Source organism: Trematomus bernacchii, unplaced genomic scaffold (genome assembly GCF_902827165.1).
Source record: "Trematomus bernacchii unplaced genomic scaffold, fTreBer1.1, whole genome shotgun sequence".
Taxonomy (NCBI): Eukaryota; Metazoa; Chordata; class Actinopteri; order Perciformes; family Nototheniidae; genus Trematomus; species Trematomus bernacchii.
The window spans coordinates 6465705-6488655 of record NW_022987839.1 but is presented as its reverse complement, the minus strand read 5'-3'; the positions used below and the strand labels follow the sequence as shown (position 1 = coordinate 6488655).

The window sequence follows — 22951 nt, the reverse complement described above, 5'->3', positions numbered from 1 at the left end:
ATTATCAAGGAGAGTAACGGACAGCAGCAGCTCAGTCTGTAGGGACTCGGCTTGGGAACCAGAGGGTGGCCGGTTAGAGTCCAGAACAAATTAGGGAGTGTGGACTGGTACTTGGAGATGTCCCAGCTCACCTCCTGGGCCCTGCTGTGGTGCCCTTGAGCAAGGCAGCTGCCAACCGCTCCTAGTGCTAGGAGGGGTTAAATGCAGAGATCAAAGGTCACTGTGTACATGTACATGTGTGACAAATAAAGTCAAAGTCAACTTTAATGTCAATCTTTCAGTTTGTGTGTACAGATATAGATCGAAATGACGAATACAAAAATACAATTATACAATATACAGATATGTATACAAATATGTATAAAATAAGTATATCCTATATACACAATCAACAGACACATTTACACATATGCACACATTTAGATAAAAAACACAACAATCAATATATATAAAATAACAGTCACTTCAATATCAATATCTTTGGGAATTAGTGCAAGATTGTCCATAGCGGTTAAAGAAAGTGTCTGGTGACAAATAAAGAGGGTTACATTCCTCCATTTCTTCTAACATATGTTGTGTTTGGGGTCAATAAGGAAACATTGCCCTTCCAGTGTCAGCAGTCCAAAGGCTTGCTGTTGCCTCTCCTTTTGATTCCTACGCTCAAAATGAGCAACAAAGTGTGGGCTTGCAAGTGGGTCCAACTCCTTCTAACTGTGCCACTATGCCCCCCCTCTAAATCCATCATCTCAAGTATATCCTTCTCATTGATGGTATTATGAAGAGCTCCAATGCTGACTTCATGTCTGACAGCGTATCTTGTGAGGCCTTGAACCATTTTCATGACATTAGACGCACTAAAGCTACTCTGTTGTTCAAGAGAGAGCGGAACCATGATAACTTTACATGTTTTGGAAAGTGTCTGCTTGTGTTTGAGAGACAACAGGAGCATCTGCACTGGGGTCTCATTGTCATCAGAGGAGGAAGCCTCATAATCAGAGTCCTCCTCAACATTATCCTCTGTCTCAGACACTGTCTCTTCTTCGTCACTTTCAATGTCAAAGAGCTGAGAGAAAAACCTTTTCTTCAAAGGTAATTTTCGATTGAGAGAGAGACATAAGAGAAACCAAACAGAGCACCAACAGAAATGGTTCAGAAGGCTGCTATGCAAGCTTTAGTATGTTTGCCCCTCCCCTACGTTGTGTAAACGAAATGTCCTCACAGGAACCAAATGTCCCATGTTGCTGGAAATATCAGAGTTCTCGCAATTTCCCACATTCACCACAACCTCTGCTTTTTGAAATGTGGGACTGCATTTGACAATTTCTCGAGCTTTCTGCGTTCATGATAACTTCAGTTTGACTGTGGTCTTTTTAACTCTTTAATGAATAAGAAAAACCCCTGCAATTGTATGTTTTCCAGACCTGAGGTGGTAAACATCTCTTGAAAGTGAATTTACAATGCAGTAAAAACTGAAAATCCATGGATTTTCCTCATGACTTCTTTCAGTCTGGTAACACAGTATCTGGGATGCATTTTCTTCAAACTGTTAACTCTGTATGTAAGGACTCCACGGTGCAGACACATGGAGAGAAATCAAGTGTAGTGATTGTCTCTGGTGCTCCAATGTATAGTAAATGCTCTTCAGCCCCACCCTTGGACCAAACTCCCAGCAGCTTCACATCTGATAATCACCACCGGACAGGTCAGGAATTCTATTCTATTCTATTTTATATGTATTTACTTGCACTATTTTATCAGTTTTATTGTGTTGCGCTGTTGGAGGAGCTTGGGACCTAAGATTTTCATTGACATAACTACACTGTAGCTATGTACAAATGACAATAAAAGCCTTGAATCTTGAATCAGCTCTCGAAGATCAACGTGAGAAAGGCCAGACAACACCAACCCCCGGGGGCTCAAGGTGTGTGACGGACAGATAGCAGGAGCTTCTCAGCACCTCTTCAGTCTCTCTTTGAAGCTTATGAAGGTGCCTGAGATCTGGAAGAGCTCCTGCATTGTCCCGGTGCCCAAAAAGAGATTGAAGTGACCGTTATTTTGTATATATTGATTGTTGTGCTTTTATTTATGTATTAATGTGTGCATACAAACATGTGTATTTGATTGTGTATATTTAAGCAATAGCTCACAACAGGCCGTGGTATATGGTCATTATATCAGAGCTGAGGGCATTGTTCAACCCCCTTAGCTCTGGTTTCAATGTCATCCCGGTTTTACGGTCTAAAAAGTGTTGCAGCAGTTTTCATCACTCTCTGAAGAACAAGAAGAAACTGTATTTTACTTTTATTACAAAAAGGAGTGAGAAGAAGTATAATTTATTTAATCTCACCCCTTTATCCCTAAATTATTTATTTATAATCTATAAATAATGATCATTATTATTAATTATTATTGTTATTATTATTATTAATCTGCTTTACTTGTTGATTGACATATATACATATACACACACATATATACCCATATACATACACACACATACACATGTATATATATACACATACACATACATACACACACATACACATATGTACATATATACACATACATATACATAGATACAGTCAAACACCTTCCCCATCCCTGTACCTCGAGATAATAATTTCTCTGTATTTCCTCTTGAACTGGTTAATGCCTGGACATCGCTTTAGCTCCACATTCACACTGTTCCATAGTCTCACTCCACAGGCTGAGATACAAAATGTTCTTCTGGTTGTACGGACCCTATGAATTTCGAATTTAAATGGTCTCCTTGAACTATATCCCCCCACTCGTTGAGTGAATACTTTTTGGATGTTTCCTGGTAAAACGTTATTGTTTGCCTTAAACATGATTTGTGCCGTTTGTAATTCTACCAGGTCTGTACATTTTAACTATTTTGACTGCAGGAATAATGTGTTAGTGTGATCAAGATATTTGGCATTGTGAATTATTCGTATGGCTTTCTTTTGTAGAATAGATACTGAATGTATTTAACCTTTGTAGTTATTGCCCCAGATTTCAAGCACAGTAAGTCAGATATGGTAAGACTAGTGAACAGTAGAGAATACGAAGTGATTTCTGATCTAGAACTTGTTTTACTTTGTTTAGTAAGGAAATGCTTCTTGACAGCTTTGATTGTATATGTTTTATGCGTAATTTCCAACTTATTGTGTTATCTATTATTACCCCAAGAAATTTAATTTCATGGACCCTTTCAATTTCAACCCCATCTATTTTTATTTGCATTTGTGTTTTTGTTCTATGTTTTACTCAAGTTTAAAGATAGTTTATTTTTGTCAAACCATGTTTTTAATTTGTGCATTTCATTTTCTATGTTCTCCACTAGCTGTTCTAAATTCTCCCCAGAACAGAATATATTTGTATCGTCAGCAAACAAAACTAGCCTCAGTACATTGGATACTCTACAGATGTCATTGATGTACAGTATACACCATTTAGGACCCAACACTGATCCCTGAGGGACACCACAAGCAATGTCCAAACATGAAGAACAGTCATTTCCCAACTTCACTGTCTATTGCTTAAATAGCTTTTAATCCAGTCTAAAACTATACCCCTGATACCATACCTTTCTAATTTATGTAGTAGGACGTCATGGTTGATTGTGTCAAAAGCTTTTTTTATATCTATACAAATCCCTACTGTATATTTGTTGTGTTCAAGGGCATCTGTGATATCTGGGTTACGTACTGTAACCCAGTTTCTATGAGTATAGGTGCAGCCCTCTAACGGCCCGTCCACACGGCGGCGTTCGTTGAAGCTTTAACGCTTCTGCCCATTCACTTTGAATGAGGTGACCTCACGTTTCGCCGAACTGCATTGTGGGAGCGAAGCGTAGCTTCAGAAGCGTAGCTTCAGAAGCGTTGCTCGCTGCAAAAGTTGAGCAATGTTCAACTTTTGAAGCTTCGGCGGAAGCGTCAGCCAATCGAATCATATGCCAGTACAAGCTCTAGCCAATCAAGCCGCGTGCTTGTGTGTCCGGGGCGGGAGATTCATGTGATTGGTTGTTGGTCGAGTTTCAGCCCCCCCCGCCGGCAAGCTTCAACGCCTCACTACTAACTGTATTTCTCAACCCCGTTAATGAAATGAAAACAAACAAATGTACACAAATAAATGCATATAACACTCAATAATAATACATATCACCTTAATGTGGAAACACATCGCAGGGGTGCCACACATATACAAATATACCTGTTGATTGTGTATATATATGTATATAGGTTTCAAGGCTTTTATTGTCATTTGTACATAGCTACACTGTAGATATGTACATGTATAGACATCTAAGTTTTTTTTTTTGTGGAGGGCGGTGGATGAAGGCGGGCTGAGGACGAGCCCAGGTGAGGGGCTACGGGGGACCAAAGAGGTAAGTGTGAGTTCCCCTCAGTCTCTCCCCCAGGGGAGGGGGGGACTGAGTGCCAGGACGGGGATCAGGAAGCGGGCTGATGCTGAGCAGCGACGTGGGACCACACAGGTAGGTCTGTCTCTCCCTGTGTTTCTGGAGGTGAAGCTGGAGGACCAGCAGATGATGAGGCCCGCAGCAGAGAGAGGACCCCCCCTCTCCACCGGCCCTCAGGAGGAGGGGCTTCTCCCAGAGAGCCAGGTTCCTCCCGAGGTCTCTTCCTGTAAAAGGGAGTTTTTCCTCGCCGCCGTCGCCTCTGAATCTTTACCAGGCCCAGTCAGAACTCATCTCCAACTCCTCGGTCTGATTTGGCAGCGGATCAGACAGTTCATATATATACATATATTTTTAAACTTAGATTTTATTTTCAGACAGTTCATATTTTTAACATCTTATTTGGAGATGAGTCGGTCTTTGTTAACTTGGCTTGCTCTCTGAAGGACTGTAAATAATAATAATGTATATTGACTTGAAACTAATAATGTCAATATTAATGATCATAACAGTAAATATATAAATATGTAATAAATAATAAATTCTATATAAGATTTACATTTTATTTGTTTTCAGTTTCATTTTAAGTTGTAAAGGGGACCTATCATGCAAAATGCACTTTTTGATGTCTTTTATACATAAATACTCACAAAGTGTCAGACAAAGTGTCAGACAATACAACCCTCTCTCTTTTCCTCCGTGCGCAAATCTCTTAAAACGGGGGTACAACGGAGCTGTTCCAGATTTGCTGCCGATATGACGTAATATTGGAAATGTGGACTGGCTTTACACCCACGGCCCTATCAGAAACGTCGCTATCAGAAACAATGCCCGACTGTTTTGGACGCAATATGGTCTTTGTTTACATTAGCAAGCATCGCTAATACTCAGAGCTAACCTGTACTGGAGAGAGTACATGTGTAAAGAAGCAGGAAATAAAAAAAGGAACTCACCTTGTGGTATAACCGGCAAGAGAAAAAGCATTTGAGCTCCATACTGTTTCAGAAATAATCCTTGATGTGGTTTTGAACATGATATTTCAACACGGCTGAGTATCTGCTGGTAGAATCTCCCGCATGAGCAGGCATAAGCTCCGCCCCCTCTTTTTGTTTTTAAAGCTTCATACCAAGAATCAGCACTTTAGTAACAGGGTTGAAATAGAGGGGTATGAGGCATGGCTAGAATGGGTGATCTGCCTTTTTACCTTTCTCTCATCATTCCTTTCCTTTTTCTTGTTCTTCCGCCTTTTTGAAAGAGAACAAGTGTCTACAGTGTTTTGACACAAATTCTCACTCCAAGCTGTACTCAAAGGTTGGCAGCCCTGCCTAAATGGATGAATATATATTTGGATTTTGAATTTATTAGTATTTTCTGCAAAGTCATCTGGATTTTAAATCATGTTTTCCGGCTTTACAAAACGATATCTTTGTGTATACTATAAACATAAAAATGGTGTCAGGCACCCTCATATAACGTCAGGTTGCTTCAAAGAATATTAGCTACTTCCTTCAGAGTTTCAATACTTCAGGAGCCATCAGAGAAAATAAAAAATAGGTCAAAACCATACAGTCTATAAGCTTAACAAATATTTATTTTCAGCATCTGATGGAAAAAAACAACATGCACTTTTTCTTTTGCTTATAATAAAAACATTAACTTTGGCACACTGTTAGAGCATGCCCTAAGGAAGATTTTTGGTTATAGGGCCATCGCATATTTGAACAATGGTTATTATTTTTACCAGTAGCTTAGCATCTAGACCACCTAGGCTAGGATCTTGATTCTGGTGGCTAATCCTACGTGTTCAAGGATGAGGAATGCAGTGGTACTATTTACAACATGCTAGAATGTAGCTAACTACATGTATCTGGTATTGAGGGAACAAAATGCGCAGTAAAATAATTAACATATTTATTTTTGTGAAGTAATACATGTTACATAATATATATGTAATATTACAGGTTTTCAACTAAATGCAGAGTTAGTTCTGAAAAAACAGTCCACCACAGTGGCAAAGGGCAGTGCACTGAATTGCTTCCTTGACACATTTGCACTGTCCACTGCACCCCTTTTTGCATCCACAGTGGAGGAGTTCACAACAGGCCTGGGTCGCTTCTGGTAATGTGGTCCAGTAAACTTCCCAAAATATTGAAATAATAATAATAATAATCCTTAGATCTCACATTTCAAGTATAGGAAAAATAAAAAGTGTGAGTCTTTACACAAATCTTGGCAACATTTATTTTTTTAACAAAAAGGAAAGTCGGGACAAAATTGAGTCCATCATACAGCCTTCCTATTTTCGCTGAATTTGTCTTTTGTATGCTGTGATACGGTTGTGAACATAAAACTTTAAGGTCTGCCAATCCCGATGTTTAAGAGCTATTGGTTCTGCCTTTAAACATTTCTCGCAGTCGCTCTTCCCTGGCACAAGACAAGAAGTAATAAATCGACTCATGTGTTTATCAACTGCCTGGGTCTCTGTCTTTGTCCAGGGCACTCTTTTCTGAGCAGCTTTACCTGTAAGTGAGCAGAAAAAACATTTGTCAATTAAACAAAAAGGCAATGTGTAAGCTATAATTCCTCTGTGCATTCACTTAATTGGGTAGTTGCAGTCACTGATTGGATAGGTGCCCCTTATGACCAATCACAGACTATGGCCTGTATTTTCACAAGATGAGCAAACTATATTATTCAACAAATATAACCTAACAAATATAATCCAGGTTACAAGCAACACACCTGCTGCAGCCAAAGGCAGGAAGGGACGCTGGCCAAAATGGCAGACTATGTGAAGACCTAAATTGCCATGCTCATCACTATTTAATTACCAAGGCATGAGTATAGAAGACAACAGTTACTATTGGGTATTCCCTTTATATTAACAAATGTCATTATTTCAGCTGAAACCACCTGCAGAGTTAAACAGTCGGCAGCAACAAAAGGCAAACTGCTGTATACAGTCTGCAGGACTGTAAACGTACAACTACACTTCGTCGCACCTGCAACATATGAATCATACTTTGTAGTACAGGCCTCTGGAGTCTCCAAAAGTTTGTGGAGCTGGTATAATGAGTACATTATTAATGCTAATAAAAAAAATAAAAAATTGATTTGAGTTAATAACATTGCCATGTGCTGTTTTTTGTGCACCTGTTATAATGGGTGTGATTGAAACTACTGCACTCATAAAAGTGTGTCCACTAACTTCAAGCCACACATATCTATATGCCACCATCTATAGCAGGGGTGCCCACACTTTTTCAGCTTGAGAGCTACTTTTAAAATGACCAAGTCAAAATGAGCTACCTACATTACCTACACATCCCCGGGTCGCCGAGGGTGCTGGCGTTGTTTGTTCGCCGCTCCTCCGCCCCAAATCTTGTTCTTTAGTCCAGATCAGAACCCCTCCTGTCTGGCTCTCTACTTTTTAAACGTCAGTCATCAGCAAAAATAGCAGCATCTCTCTATCGAATCGACACAGATCTTTGTGTTGTCATCTCCTACCTGCTGGCTCTTTCCTGCTCACCGGACCCTAGCCCGCTAGCTAGCTAGCATTATCGGACCTAGCAGGCTGCTACCTAGATGCCCCTCGGCTCCCCGAAGTCTGCCGAGCTAACATTTCTGTCTCCACCCCAACTCCACCATAACTCCACCCTAACTCCGCGGCTCACACACCGCTGCGATCAGCCGGCTTCCCCGCTGACATCGTCTCTCCCTACCGCCTACAGCCAGTGGCTATCAAGCTAGCTAACAAGCTAGTAGGCTGGTCACCCGACTCCCACTCTGCACCAGGCTGTCAGCCCCTCCTACGATTCTCCTTCGATTCTCCTGTGAAGGTGTACACAGGTCTCAGATGGACTTGGTATCACATTAAGAACGATATTCAGTGATAAATTGGGCAACAATAGCTGGTTTTAATGATTTATTGGAGCGGATCACAGTTTACCACAGCTGAGGAGTTCTCCACGCTGCTTTCAAACTGTGAGTAAACAACGTACGCTTCACTTGGAGGCTATCTGAAGGTGTACACAGGTCTCAGATGGACTTGGTATCACATTAAGAACGATAATCAGTAATAACTCTGGCAACAATAGCTGGTTTAAATGATTTATTGGAGCTCGCAATGTTTTGAACAGACATCCCCAGTCAACTCGTTTCTTTTTTTGTAGTCCTCGCTGTTCGCGTCCGGATATCGCCATTGTAACCACAACCTCACACACTGGTACTGAATGTGCATCAAAGTCTTCCTACCGAGCCAAATATACCAAAACATTTATGTAAACGACAGAAGAAGCGATCGAAATGTGTATTTCAGTCGAAGGCCACGCCCCTCACATCTGTGCCCCAGTTGATCGGGGAACCAGTTAATCCGGAACACCGGTCCCTAGCCCGCTAGCTAGCTAGCATTATCGGACCTAGCAGGCTGCTACCTAGATGCCCCTCGGCTCCCCGAAGTCTGCCGAGCTAACATTTCTGTCTCCACCCTAACTCCGCGGCTCGTGTGGGTCTTCACATCCCGCTGCGATCAGCCGGCTTCCCCGCTGACATCGTCTCTCCCTACCGCCTACAGCCGGTGGCTATCAAGCTAGCTAACAAGCTAGTAGGCTGGTCACCCGACTCCCACTCTGCACCAGGCTGTCAGCCCCTCCTACGATTCTCCTTCGGAAACCACTGGAATTATTCTCCTGATATGCTGTGGATTATCCTTCTGATTTTACCTGGACTCACACCGCTCCTTCTTCCACGGTCATCCGGCTCCTGGCCTCTGCTGCCCGGGTCCCCAGCATTAGCTAGCTCCGTGCTAGCGCCACTTCACCTGATCATGCCGCCGCTCTACTCCCGGTCAGATCTCCACTCCTTTAATAACCGCCTGCCTCCGGACTGCATGGACATCCTCGCAGATAATTAAATACTCCGCAAACGCCGTCCTCCACACAGAGGCTCTGGCCGTACGTTTTTATTTCAATCCACGTCTCCACACTCCATCCCGTCCATTCGGTCCTGTCACACGCCCACACCACGCCATCACAACAAACAGCACGTGAATCTGACCAATCTCCTTCCACACCCCGGTCCACACAACCCCTCCCAATGCAACGTCACCTCAGAGCAGCCCTGCTCAACACACGCTCCATCCACAATAAATGCCACATTCTGAATGAATTCATTAAAGACAATAACCTGGACTTTCTGTATCTAACCGAAACGTGGCAAAAACCCCTGGACTATTTTTCTTTAAATCAAATCACCCCAGCAGGATTCACATCCATTGACAAACCTCGCCCACAAGGGCGGGGTGGTGGTATAGCTGCTATTATCAGAAAGGAAATAAAAACTACCATAATCCCCATCCCTGATGTTTCTTCATTTGAACACCTGATCTTCAAACTCTCTGGTCCCACTCCCCTGGTCACAGCCATCATCTACCGTCCCCCGAAGCCAAACCCCTCCTTTCTCTCCGACCTCTCTGACATTCTCACTCAGCTTTCTGCCATATCCCCATCTGTTCTCCTCTTAGGTGATTTTAACATTCATGTTGACGACCCGACCTGCAAATATGCCTCTGAATTTAAGGAAACCCTTCACTGCTGCAACTTCTCTCAACACATCAACTTCCCAACACACAGCCGTGGTCACATCCTGGACTTGGTCTGCTCCACTGGTCTCACCATCCATCATCTGTCCAGCCTCAATCTCCACATCTCTGATCACCTGGCTATCATCATGGACATCAACATCCCCATCCCCGCCCAAAAGCAAAAACGCACAATAACCTACAGAAATCTCAAATCCATCTCACCTTCAGCAATCACTTCCTCCATTACCTGCAAGATGTCTGTTCCCCCCCCTCCCTGCCATCTCCCAACTCATCGCCACCATCATTAACTCCTCCCTCAGATCTGGATCAGTTCCCCCCTCTCTCAAACTGGCTGCTGTCACACCCATTCTCAAAAGACCTGGACTCACACCTGACATCATGTCCAACTTCCGGCCCATCTCAAATCTCCCCTTTCTGTCAAAAATACTTGAACGTGTCATTGCCTCACAACTTAAATCCCACCTCAGCTCCAATGACCTCTTTGAGCCATTTCAATCCGGTCTCCGATCAAAACACAGCACCGAAACAGCTCTTCTGAAAATCACAAACGACCTCCTCCTCTCCTCTGGCTCCGGCAACCTGAACACCCTCATCCTCCTCAACCTCACCCCAGCATTCGACACCATCAACCACACCATCCTGCTGTCTCTCCTCGAATCATCACTCAACATCACCGACACTGCACTCTCCTGGCTGAAATCCTACCTCACCGACAGACATCAGTTTATCAACATCAACAACTGCACCTCCTCCACTGCTCCTCTGTCCCAAGGCGTCCCCCAGGGTTCGGTGCTTGGCCCCCTCCTCTTCATCCTCTACATGCTCCCCCTTGGCAAAAATAATTAGTCGCCACAACCTTCAATTTCACTGCTACGCCGATGACATCCAACTTTATATCTCAACAAAAACCATCACCCCCACAACTCACTCCACTCTCACCAACTGTCTCTCAGAAATAAAAGCATGGATGCAAACAATCTATCTCCAACTGAACAGTGCCAAATCAGACGTCATCGTCATCGGCCCCCCATCCCGTACCAAAGCCATCCAGAATTTCAACTTCACCATTGACAGCCACACTCTATCTCCCCGCCTCACATCCGCAACCTCGGAGTCATCTTCGACAGTCAGCTCAAATTCAATCACCACATCAATCACATCACCAGGACTGCCTTTTTCCACCTCAAAAACATTGCCCGTCTCCGCCCATCACTCTCCTCCTCTGCTGCTGAAACCCTGATTCATGCATTCATCACATCACGACTCGTCTACTGCAATAGCATCCTCTACGGAAGGGGTACTCAAATACAAATCTTAAAGGTCCAAAAAATGTTTTTCAATAAGACAAAGGTCCGTTTTTTTACGGTCATTCAAACTTTTAAACAACTGCAACAAGATTCTTAACACGAGGTTGTAAAAACAAAAATAATCTATGCAGCAGTTTTCATTGTGTCTGTGCTTGATCCCTCAGAGTCGCAGCGTAAGAGCTGCACAGTTATGAATAAAGGCAGCTGCACCCTCTTTCATTCAGCATTCCCATTATTGCTTTATAAATGTCTTGCCCCCTTGTGTGTCCACTGAGGTTCGTCAGGCCCAACACATCTTCAACAAACTCCCCCTTTGCCTCATCATAAAAACTCACAAACACCAGCAACTGAGCATTGTCAGTGGTGTCAGTGGACTCATCCACAGCTAAGGAAATGCACTGTGCATTTTTTATTCCATCACAAAGCTGATTAATCAAATCACCAGCCAGTATTTATGTTCTTCTGGTTGCTGTGGAATATGAGAGGGGAATTTGCTTGATTTGACCTGTTATTTCCTCTTTTTGTTTGCCTTCAAACATGGTCTCCATCACTTCAGTCATGCATTATTTTATACTTCAGTTATTATCCAGTGGAATGTCCTTACCTACTGGCCTAGTTAAATCAAAGTGGTTACTTTTTTTGGCTGGGCAGTGTAGTTTTACACACCGTCTTATTTGACTTTCTCAGGACTTAAAACTGTTTTTTGGGGGCAGACCCCCACAAAGAAAAAAATATATTTACACATGTAAGGTCATCATCTTAACAGTTGTGTATACTCATCCGTGAGCAGAGCATCAAGTTGACATGTCTATTACAGCTGAATGTGGCGATTACCATTTTGTTCAGCAAAACGCCTCACAAAATTAGTAAGATCCAAAGCTTTAGTGCGTTTTGATTAAATGCTGAGTACAGCCAAACTTGACAGTCTCTTCTCTGTCATTGTAGACCGCAAATACCTCATTCCTTCAGTACTTGGGTCCGAATGCTTCTCGTTTTGCGCCGTCCCGTTCAAATGAAATCGCCGCCAATCATAATAATAATAATAATAATAAATTCTATTTCTATAGCGCTTTTCTAAGACCCAAAGACGCTTTACATTTGGGGAAGGGTAGACGGACAAGGACAGGCAACAAAACAACAACAAAACAAAAACAAAACAGAGAAAAAAAAACAAAAAAACAGAAAGCAGTCAGGAGGAAGTGGGGGGTGAGGGGGGGGCTTATGGGTATACAGATTTGAAGAGATGGGTTTTGAGGCGGGACTGGAACAGGGTGAGGGACTCGGACTCACGGAGGTCTTGGGGGAGGGAGTTCCAGAGCTTCGGGGCTGCCACAGAGAAGGCTCTGTCCCCAAAGCTCCGGAGTTTGGCCTTGGGGTTGGAAAGCAAACCGGCTGAGGTGGATCTGAGGGACCGGGGTGGTTGGTAGAGGATGAGGAGGTCAGTGAGGTAGGGGGGGGGCCAGGTGGTGGAGGGCTTTGTAGGTGAGTACCAGGAGTTTGTGTTGGATGCGGTGTGAAACGGGGAGCCAGTGGAGTTCTTTGAGGACCGGGTTGATATGATGCCATGATTTGGTGTGGGTGAGGAGTCTGGCGGCTGCGTTCTGGACACGCTGAAGTCTATTGAGGGATGTAGTGCTGATGCCGTAGAGGAGTGCGTTGCAATAGTCCAGGCGGGAGAAGATGAAGGCGTGAATGAGTCGCTCAGCTGCAGGGCGGGTGAGAGAGGGACGGAGTTTGGCAATATTGCGGAGGTGGAAAAATGAGGTTTTTACAACTTGGCGGATGTGGGGCTCGAGGGAGAGGGTGGGGTCAAATATCACGCCAAGGTTGCGTGCCTGGGTGGAGGGGGAAACAGGGGTGCCATCGATGGTGAGTGTCAGGTTGGGGGTTTTGCTGAGGGTGGATTTGGAGCCGATGAGGAGGAGTTCAGTTTTATTGCTGTTGAGTTTGAGTAAGTTGTGTGCCATCCAGGATTTTATAGCAGTCAGACAGGATTCGATGTGGGTGAGGGGGGGGTTGTGGGGGGATTTGGTGCTGAGGTAAATCTGTGTGTCATCAGCGTAGCAGTGAAAGTCCAGGTTGTAGTAGTGTAGAATCTGACCAAGGGGGAGGATGTAGATGATGAAGAGGAGGGGGCCGAGTACTGAACCTTGGGGAACACCTTGGGTGACTGAAGCTGTGGCAGAGGAGTGGTTGTTGAGGGAGATGAAGTGGGATCTGTCGGAGAGGTAGGACTGGAGCCACCTGAGTGCAGTACCTTCGATACCGATGTCCTGGAGTCGGGTGAGCAGGATGTTGTGGCTCACGGTGTCGAAGGCTGCACTCAGGTCGAGGAGGATGAGGATGTTAAGTGAACCGGTGTCAGCAGAGGTGAGGAGGTCATTGAGGACTTTGGTGAGTGCCGTTTCTGTGCTGTGGTGGGGACGAAAACCAGACTGAAGGGGTTCAAAAAGGTGATTTGTTTGGAGATGGCGGTGGAGTTGTTTGGAGATGATACGTTCTATTGTTTTTGAGAGAAAGGGGAGGTTGGAGATGGGGTGGTAATTACTGAGGGAGGAGGGATCCAGACCGGGTTTCTTGAGGATGGGAGTGACAGCAGCAGTTTTGAAGGCAGAGGGAACGGTTCCTTGGGACAGGGAGGAGTTGAAAAGGTTGACAAGGTAAGGGCAGAGGACGGGGAGGCAGGACTTCAGTAGAGGGGTGGGTAAGGGGTCAAGCGAGCAGGTTGTGGGTTTGGAGGAGCTGATCAGTTTGAGTATTTCAGGGGGGGTAACCAGAGTGAACTGGGAGAGGCGGCCGTGGGGAGGGGGGGCTCGGGAGGTCCAGGGAGATGGAGGGAGAAATTGTGGCGGTGGGTGTTGGGGGAGATGTTTGTGTGTGAGAAGCAGTGGATAGGGAGAGATTAATGGCAGTGATTTTGTCAGAGAAAAACTGGAGGAATGAACTGCATAAGGTGGAAGTGGATGAAGAGAGGGTGTCAGCACGGGGTTTGAGGAGCTTGTTGACGGTGGAGAAGAGGGTCCTGGGGTTACGGGAGGGGTCGGTAAAGATGGTGGAGAAGTAGGCAGATTTTGCGGCAGTGAGGGCGTCTCTGTAGGTAGTGAGATGGAGTTTGTATGATTCATGGTGAACTGTGAGGGATGATTTCATGGATAGGCGTTCAAGCTGGCGGCCGGTTTGCTTCAATTTCATATTTCCACGCTCGCGCCAGGGCCAGGGGAGGGGTTACAAGACGTGCGTCTTGTGCTGTATTCACTTGCACTCGGACATTACTGAGACTTTCTCTCATAAATGTCCGATGAGCCACAACTTTTCTTTCAAAACAAAGCTGCCAACTGGGGTGGCAGCTGGGGTGGCAATGCCTATTTGTAGGGTGGCAGTTGCCGCCCCATGCCACCCCGGTAGGGGAAACTAGGCTACTAGCTACAGTACAGATGCAACTAGATGAGCTGTTAACTCCCGCTCTGACTTTTTTTTAAAAAAAACACACACGCATTTTTCCCACCCGCATTCCGCGAAGACCCGCCCTACTGTGCCTCTGATTCGCAGACTGTTGGTGGGGGAAAAAAACGCTGACGGGATGCTGAATGTGATTGGACCAATGCGTTGACAGACACACAGTGGAACAGTCGTACATGCAGAGTGCTGTTTGCAGTGGACATAGCGGAGAATTTTGACTCGTTGCGTTGTGGCGATGTCTCACAGATAACACAGATAATACAGATAATACAGATAATACATATGAAAAGTATAATTTGCTCAGAGTCCAGAGACAGTTGTGGTTGGAGTCCGGACTTTGAGGATGCCTGCTCTACGGCATACCATCCAACCTCCTAAATAAACTCCAACATATCCAGAACTCTGCTGCCCGCCTCCTCACCCACACCCGCTCCCGAGACCACATCACTCCCGTCCTCCAGAACCTCCACTGGCTCCCTGTCCGTCAAAGAATCGACTTCAAAGTCCTCCTGATTACTTACAAAGCCCTCAACAATCAGACCCCTCCCCTACCTCACAGACCTGCTGCACCACCACACCCCTTTCCGCTGCCTCCGCTCATCAGAAGCCAACCTCCTATCCATCCCCACCCACACCAATCACCGGACCTGGGGGGACAGAGCCTTTTCCGTCGCTGCCCCCTCCCTCTGGAACTCACTCCCACAACCCATCAGAGACTGCACTGACCTCACCACCTTCAAAAAACTCACAAAAACTCACCTCTTCAATCTGGCTTTGAATGTGTGATTGTTTTTTTTGTATTATTTGACTTTAACTTTAACTATATATATTTATTTGTTGTTCTTTTCTTTTCACTATATCTGTAAAGCATCTTTGAGCACCTGTAAAAGCGCTAACAAAATAAATCTATTATTATTATTTCATTAAAAATGCTAAACATATATTTATTTATATATACTGAGTATACCTTATGTTGGTGTACCTTGCATAACTGCATGAACCCGTATGGCACAATACAAATCAGTACATTTTTGGTCTTTACGTCAATTTTATACCCTTTCTTTAGTAGAATTGTATAAATTGGAAGGCTAACTAGCTAATCAGCTCGCCGGTGATTTGCAGCTGGCGCGGTGAACTGCGTGTTCGAAAAGATGAGATCTCAGACTGGCTTACCTGTACGTCAATCAAGTGGTAAGGATGGATGATAGGCTAACTATTTTTTCTTTGCCATGCGATCTACCCACACTACCTTTGCGATCGACGTATTGGGCACCCCTGATCTATAGCATATCAATATCTTCCACTTAAGCTGTTGTCCAGAGCATCAGCAGTTTAAAGAGTGCAAAAGGGAAGATTGATATATTTTGACCAATTTTTGCCAAATGTAAAATAATATAATTAAAAAGAACATTGTAAAATGTACCTTTTGAAGTATGTCTTACAGCATGGACTTCAGGCGATTCCTGTCCCTCTGCTTTTGGCAATCTGGGTCCCTTCAGGTTCTGTGGGATTGTATTCCCCTCAGTAGGTGTAAGAGTCTCCTCTGCTGTTGGCAATCTGGGTCCCTTCAGGTTCTGTGGGATTGTATTCCCCTTAGTAGGTAGAATAGTCTCCTCTGTTGGGTTTATAAAAAATAAAAGCACTTGATTAACTTTACTGTAGAAATACTGACTATAACCAATAATATTGGAGAGGAAATTGATCACACTTGGAAAAGAAAGAACACTTTTTCCCACTTCCATGACTGGTCCTATTGCTGTGACCCTGACCAAAGGTATGTCATAGTGATACTGCAATTGTAGCAAACTAAAGTGCTTATGCAAGACCAAGAGTAAAAGACAGAAAAACAAATCCAAAATAAAACGACTGCTAAACTATTTTTGTGAATACTTTATAAACCGACATTAAATTACTAACAACAAACCATCAACGGCAGAAGCACAGTTTCCTTCCTCTATTTTCCCGTTCCCTTCTTCTTCTTCTTCTTCATCATCATCATCACTACCAAGAACTCTTTCTGTTGGAGATATACAGAGTACAGGTTAAACATGGTGAAGCAATTAGAATAATTGAGAAAAAAAACATACTGAACAAATAACATACCATCTGGCCCTATTGTGATTTCATCCAAGTTCTTTCCATGAAACTCTGCTAATCTCCCTTGCTCAAGTGCCATTAGAATTTTGCTGATCTTGGCAAGTTGAAGCGTCTTCTCCGGTAATCGATAGAATTCACGAGGAATTCTAATATCGTGACCAAGAAAGTTGGCCAGCTGGTCCATTTCTGTGTCTGTCATGTTCAGCACGGGGGAAAGGGTTGCAGCATGCTTTCTGAGTCTGGTCGATGTCAGTGACTTTGGACACTTAGCACCACATGTTTTTGCAAAGCCACGTACGCAGTCTGAACCACGGAAATGTGTCATAGCTGTAGGTCTTGCAAACATATATGCATTGTCTTTTAGAACCCCACAATCCTCTCTATACTTCACTAGGAGTTCTAATGCGCACAGCATTTTCGGAGTCAGAAGAATTGGAACTGGTCTGCCTCGCTTTCCCCTGATGACAATCCTTGAGAAATGTCTGCACAGTTTTTTTTCCACTTCAGAGAGTGCCCAGTCCACATCCTCGTGGGGATCAGAAGTGTCCCTTGACAGAAATGCAGTCAGCGGCATGCTTGCTACTTCTCCTTCCCTGCGTCGATTGAAGAGGATAATCTGTGTTAAACACACCTTTGCCAGTTCCGTCCAGGACTTTGTAGAAGGTGTTCCAGATAGTTTACTGCTGCACTCATCTTGCATCGCACTGAGAAACTGATGCATTTTTTGAACATCCTCAGTGAATGGCATAAGAGTGGGAACATTCCATTTTGATTCAGCAATGTTCCTTAGAGCCGTTGAAGAAATCATCTCGTTCCATTTCTCACTGTGAAGTTGTTGAAATTCTGTGGCCTTTCTCACAAGTTCATGATTGTTAGTTATTAACCCTTGAGCTTTCAACAGTTTGCTGACCTTGACCAGCGCATGACCAAGTTTGTTTGCAAGGGATGGAATCTGAAATGTTCCAGTTCCACAATCATAGCCACAAGTGACTTTAACAGCTCTGACCATCTCCAAGTACTTCTTAGGATTAATGAAATCCTCCAGTTTGTTTAGACTGGTGATGTTTCTGCCATTGTGAATTAACCGTCCCAATTCTCTCATCTTCTCCCTTACATTGTGTTGGTTTTTGGTGGAATTCCCACCTTTGTTCAACAAGTCCTGCCCAAGATCAGTGATGACATGGTCACTTTTAATGATATTTGTGATGGGATCAGCATTCATTGAACAAATCACTCCCCACAATTGTTTTGAAATCTGTGCAGGCACAGGCCCTGTGTATGTACACATTGACTGGACGCGATTCTTTCCAGGTTTCTGGGCAACCGATTTGGGTTTGCGTTTGCATGTGCGTATGTGTCGCCACAAGACCTTTCTGTTGAAAAGGCCTAGGCAATATTTGCAAGGAATAAACTCATTCCCCTTTGCCTGTTGAGTCGGTCTTTTAAACGGTACTAGTTCCCCATTCCCAGACTCCATGACGGCAGCATTGTGAGCATAGTTGCCTCTGTTGCGGATGTAATCCAATTGATGTCTTCTCTCCTTTGACCTCTTTGGAAAGCTAAGGGCTTTAGCTACATCTGCTTTGTCTCCATGGGCTTTTTCTAGATGCCTTGCCATTTTCGCACAAGGCCTACTACAATAAAGGCAATAGTGTCTCTTGTTGTAGACTCTAATACCATCTTTTTTTTGGGAAGCACCAACAACAATGCTCTCATGCGTGTCCTGACTTGAACATTGTTCTTTTTCTTCACTGTCTCCAAATGTCATCTGGTCGGGCACTGTGGAATCGCAGGCTGGGACATTCAATGAATCAGCCGGAGACTGCCGTTTCCTTCCTGTTTGATAGCGAGTATCACCATCACTTTCTGTCATGGGATCTGAAATCTGTGCAGGCACAGGCCCTGTGTATGTACACATTGACTGGACGCGATTCTCTCCAGGTTTCTGGGCAACCGATTTGGGTTTGCGTTTGCATGTGCGTATGTGTCGCCACAAGACCTTTCTGTTGAAAAGGCCTAGGCAATATTCGCAAGGAATAAACTCATTCCCCTTTGCCTGTTGAGTCGGTCTTTTAAACGGTACTAGTTCCCCATTCCCAGACTCCATGACGGCAGCATTGTGAGCATAGTTGCCTCTGTTGCGGATGTAATCCAATTGATGTCTTCTCTCCTTTGACCTCTTTGGAAAGCTAAGGGCTTTAACTACATCTGCTTTGTCTTCATGGACTTTTTCTAGATGCCTTGCCATTTTCGCATAAGGCCTACTACAATAAAGGCAATACTGTCTCTTGTTGTAGACTCTAATACCATATTTTTTTTGGGAAGCAGCAACAACAATGCTGTCATGCGTGTCCTGACTCGAACATTGTTCTTTTTCTCCACTGTCTCCAAATGTCATCTGGTGACAAGACTGCCGTTTCCTTCCTGTTTGATAGCGAATATCACCATCACTTTCTGTCATGGCATCTGTGCAGGGTTCTTCTGCTCCTGGTGGTCCCGAGTCTGGTGGTGTACTATCACTATTAATTGAAAGAAATATATTTTCCAGGGATTTTGTGAGGCTGGAATCACTGTCAAACTCATCCCCACTCCCAGAGATATCACTGCTGGAATCGTACAGTTCATCGGGTTCCTCTAGATGTGTGTCCTTTATCTAAAAATGAACACAGAAACAGATGTTGTTTAAACAGCATTCAAATTGTACTTCTGGAAAACTGTTCCAATCTGTAGATAATGAAAACATATTTTAAGGCATTATACCGTTTGCAATTAACAGTTTATAGTTAAAACACTTTTTTTTTTAAGAGTACGAAACTGAATCTTACTCCCAGAATAAGGCTGTTGTGCTGTCGGGGAGGCGTGTGGCGCAGTGAGTTAGTGCGCTGATCTTCGAACCAGGGGATAGCAAGTTCGAGTCCCACTGCAGTCAGCATGTCGTTGTGTTCCTGGGCAAGACACTTCACCCCAAATTGCTCCTGTGGGGATTGTCCACAGTATTGAGTATGTAAGTCGCTTTGGATAAAAGCGTCTAACAAGTAACATGTAATCTGAAATTATTATGTGAGGTTGGTAATGCTTTATTTGCGATGGAACTCTAAAACCTCTTAAAACGAAACTTTAACATAATCACCAAAATACCAGTAAGAAATAACTGCATTGTTTATGTTTTAATCTTTTGAAAGCTTCAAATTCTGTAAATAATTATTAATGGTACCAAACATTTGTTTTATATTGGTCAGCATTATCATCTTTTGTGATATTCAATATTTACGAGTTATCTTCCCTTATTTTATTTTAATTTTCTAACAATATCATTTTGTTACATTACATCAACATTAAAAACAATCTTAGTTAGTTTAAAGCCCAAAGTTTGAATACAACCAGCTTTGTTGTCTCTAGTTTGTAATACACTTAACACAGTTTCTACTCAAGATTTGATGTAAGGTGGGGACGTCGTAGGTATCTCAGAAAAGTGTGATTTTTAATCAAAAGGAAAGTCAGTTTAAAGCCCAAAGTTTGTCCTAAATATTATATTAACATTGGCCTTATAGAGGAAATTGAGAAAACCGCTCGGCAGTGCTTATTCACAATAGGTTTTCATCATAATATACTTTCATCATTCATTTATCTGCTTGAAGAAAAAGAGGAGTAACAGCTAATGATTCAGAAAGATGCTAAGTATTAAGCTAAATGTACCTCTCTGTTGATGTTGGGTTTGTTAGAGGGCCCAGCATTCCTTGTGTCAACGTTCTCCATTTCAATGGGACCATCAGGGTTGGAGTCTCTTGTCACAGGCGCCTGAAAATATATCACCATAAAAACATTTTAAAATAGAGAATAAAACCATACAATTTCATGTAATCACTACATATTATAAAATAAGACTAATGCATTTTCTAAAAGGAAACATCTAAATCTAAATGCATGTCAAAAAACACCAGACCTCAGAGAGAAAGGCCCCCCACCCATTAAATACTGTACACTAATGCTACCTTAACCTCGTCTTTCTCACACATTGAAAACAACAAGCTTAGTGGGGAAATTGCACTGCGGTCAAGCCAACCTCCACTTCGGAAAACACAGTCAAGCCAGCCCCCACATTGTATTGCGGTGCGCGAATATCCTATGCATTACGGTAGAGGCCTGGAAAAACTGCCTTCAACATAAAAGCGCTTACTCGGTCAATAACAACCTAAAAAACATACCAAACATATTCATAAAAAAGGAAGGTTTGATATTGGCCTATAATTATTCATTACGGTTGCATCTAGGTTATGCTTTTTTAGGAGCGGTTTAATTACTGCAGTTTTCAGCGCCTGTGGAAATACAGCCGAGTGGAGAGACTTGTTTACTATGTGTAGTATATCTGAGGCCATGCAATGAAAAACAGTTTTGAAAAATCCTGTCGGAATAATATCGAGGCTACAGGAGGAGGATTTCAGATGTTGAATAATGTCTTCCAGGTCTTTAGCATTTATCAGATGGAATTGTGTCATGATGTCTGGATTGACTTTAGGTGGACACAGGGACAGAACATTTGCTGCACCTGATGCAGAGGCACTGACTGCTTGTCTAATGTTCTGAATTGTGTCAGTGAAGAAGGAGGCAAATTCATTGCAGGCCCTGGTGGATAGAAATTCCGAGGCTACTGACACTGGGGGGTTTGTAAGTCTGTCAACGCTAGCAAACAAGGCACGTGAGTTGTTTTTGGCAATGATGTCAGAGAAGAAAGACTGTCGTGCATTTTTCAATTCCAAATTATAAAAGCCAAGTCTCTCTTTATAGATTTCAAAATGAACCTGGAGATTTGTTTTTCGCCACCTGCGTTCAGCTTTTCGACACTATCTTTTTTCTGTTTTCACGGTCATGGCCTTTCTCCATGGAGATATTTTCTTGCCAGTCACTTCCTTTACCTTAGTTGGAGCAATGGCATCTATAACATTTTTTATTTTTGAATTAAAATGATCTACTAGCTCATTTACTGAGATGTTAGCAGGGGCAAGTGTGGAAGAAACATTCTGAGTAAACATTTCCCTAGTATTTTCAGTTAAATATCGCTTTGTGGTTACCTCTTTTTGAACATTTTTGTGAACAGAAATAGAGCTCTCAAAGAAAACACAGGAATGATCAGAGAGTGCAACATCAGTCACCACAACCTTAGAGATATTCAGACCCTTTGAGATAATTAAGTCCAGAGTGTGCCCCTTATTGTGCGTGGGCTCCGTCACATGCTGAGTCAGTCCATAGTTATCAAGAACACAAAACAGTTCATTAGCCCCTCTGTCCTGGGGGTTGTCAACATGGATGTTAAAATCACCAACAATGACTAGAAGGTCAAAGTCAATACCAAGCGGCAAACTCTGGGGAAGAGCCGGGACGCCCTACGTCCATTTATATATACAGTCTATGGTCAATACACACTATAGACAGCAGTTCAGTAAAGTCATCAAAAAAGCTTGCACAGTATTTGGGTGCTCTATAGATATTTAGGAACAGAGCTCGAGAGGAGCATTTCAGCTGAAGGGCCACATATTCAAAAGAAGCAAAGATGAGATTATTACAGCAGAAAACACAGAAACACAGAAAACTAACGGCTGTCACAATGAAGTCAAATAATGAACATGATGTTCATTATTTGACTTCATGTTCAGAACATGTGATAATATTATATCAGAGTTTCACACGAACAATGTTTATTCAAACAAAACAAGAACGTCACAAATGTACTTTATCACTTCTCATACCTAACGTGTCTTAGTTTTTAGAAAATCACCTGAAGTAAATACAAAAAAAAGTATCAAAAAAGCAACTCAAATATTTCCATTGAACCAAAATTTGGAATACAAACTATTCAGTGAAGGTTACACACATGAAGCAAATACGATGTTGGGCAACAAACATTCTGAACTCGATGCTCACTAAAATTGCAACTGCAGACATAACAGATAATTGAATAGCAAGTATAATATATACAGACGATATGTGACCCGCTCTATCGAAATCAGTCGGAAGTCGCAACGGCTCATTTAAAAATAAACGTGTATTTGTGTAAAAAGATTTTTTCCG

At 43.1% G+C, this 22951-nt stretch overlaps 1 long non-coding RNA gene across 1 annotated transcript; it reads right to left on the bottom strand.

Annotated features, from left to right (window-relative positions):
• Nucleotides 1-6317: 6317 nt before the first annotated feature.
• Nucleotides 6318-9584, bottom strand: LOC117500336. The gene is made up of 2 exons (XR_004557778.1): nt 9142-9584; nt 6318-6940 (listed from the first exon to the last, which is right to left on the bottom strand). It is a non-coding gene; the product is annotated as an uncharacterized LOC117500336 (long non-coding RNA).
• Between the last annotated feature and the right edge of the window lie 13367 nt (nt 9585-22951).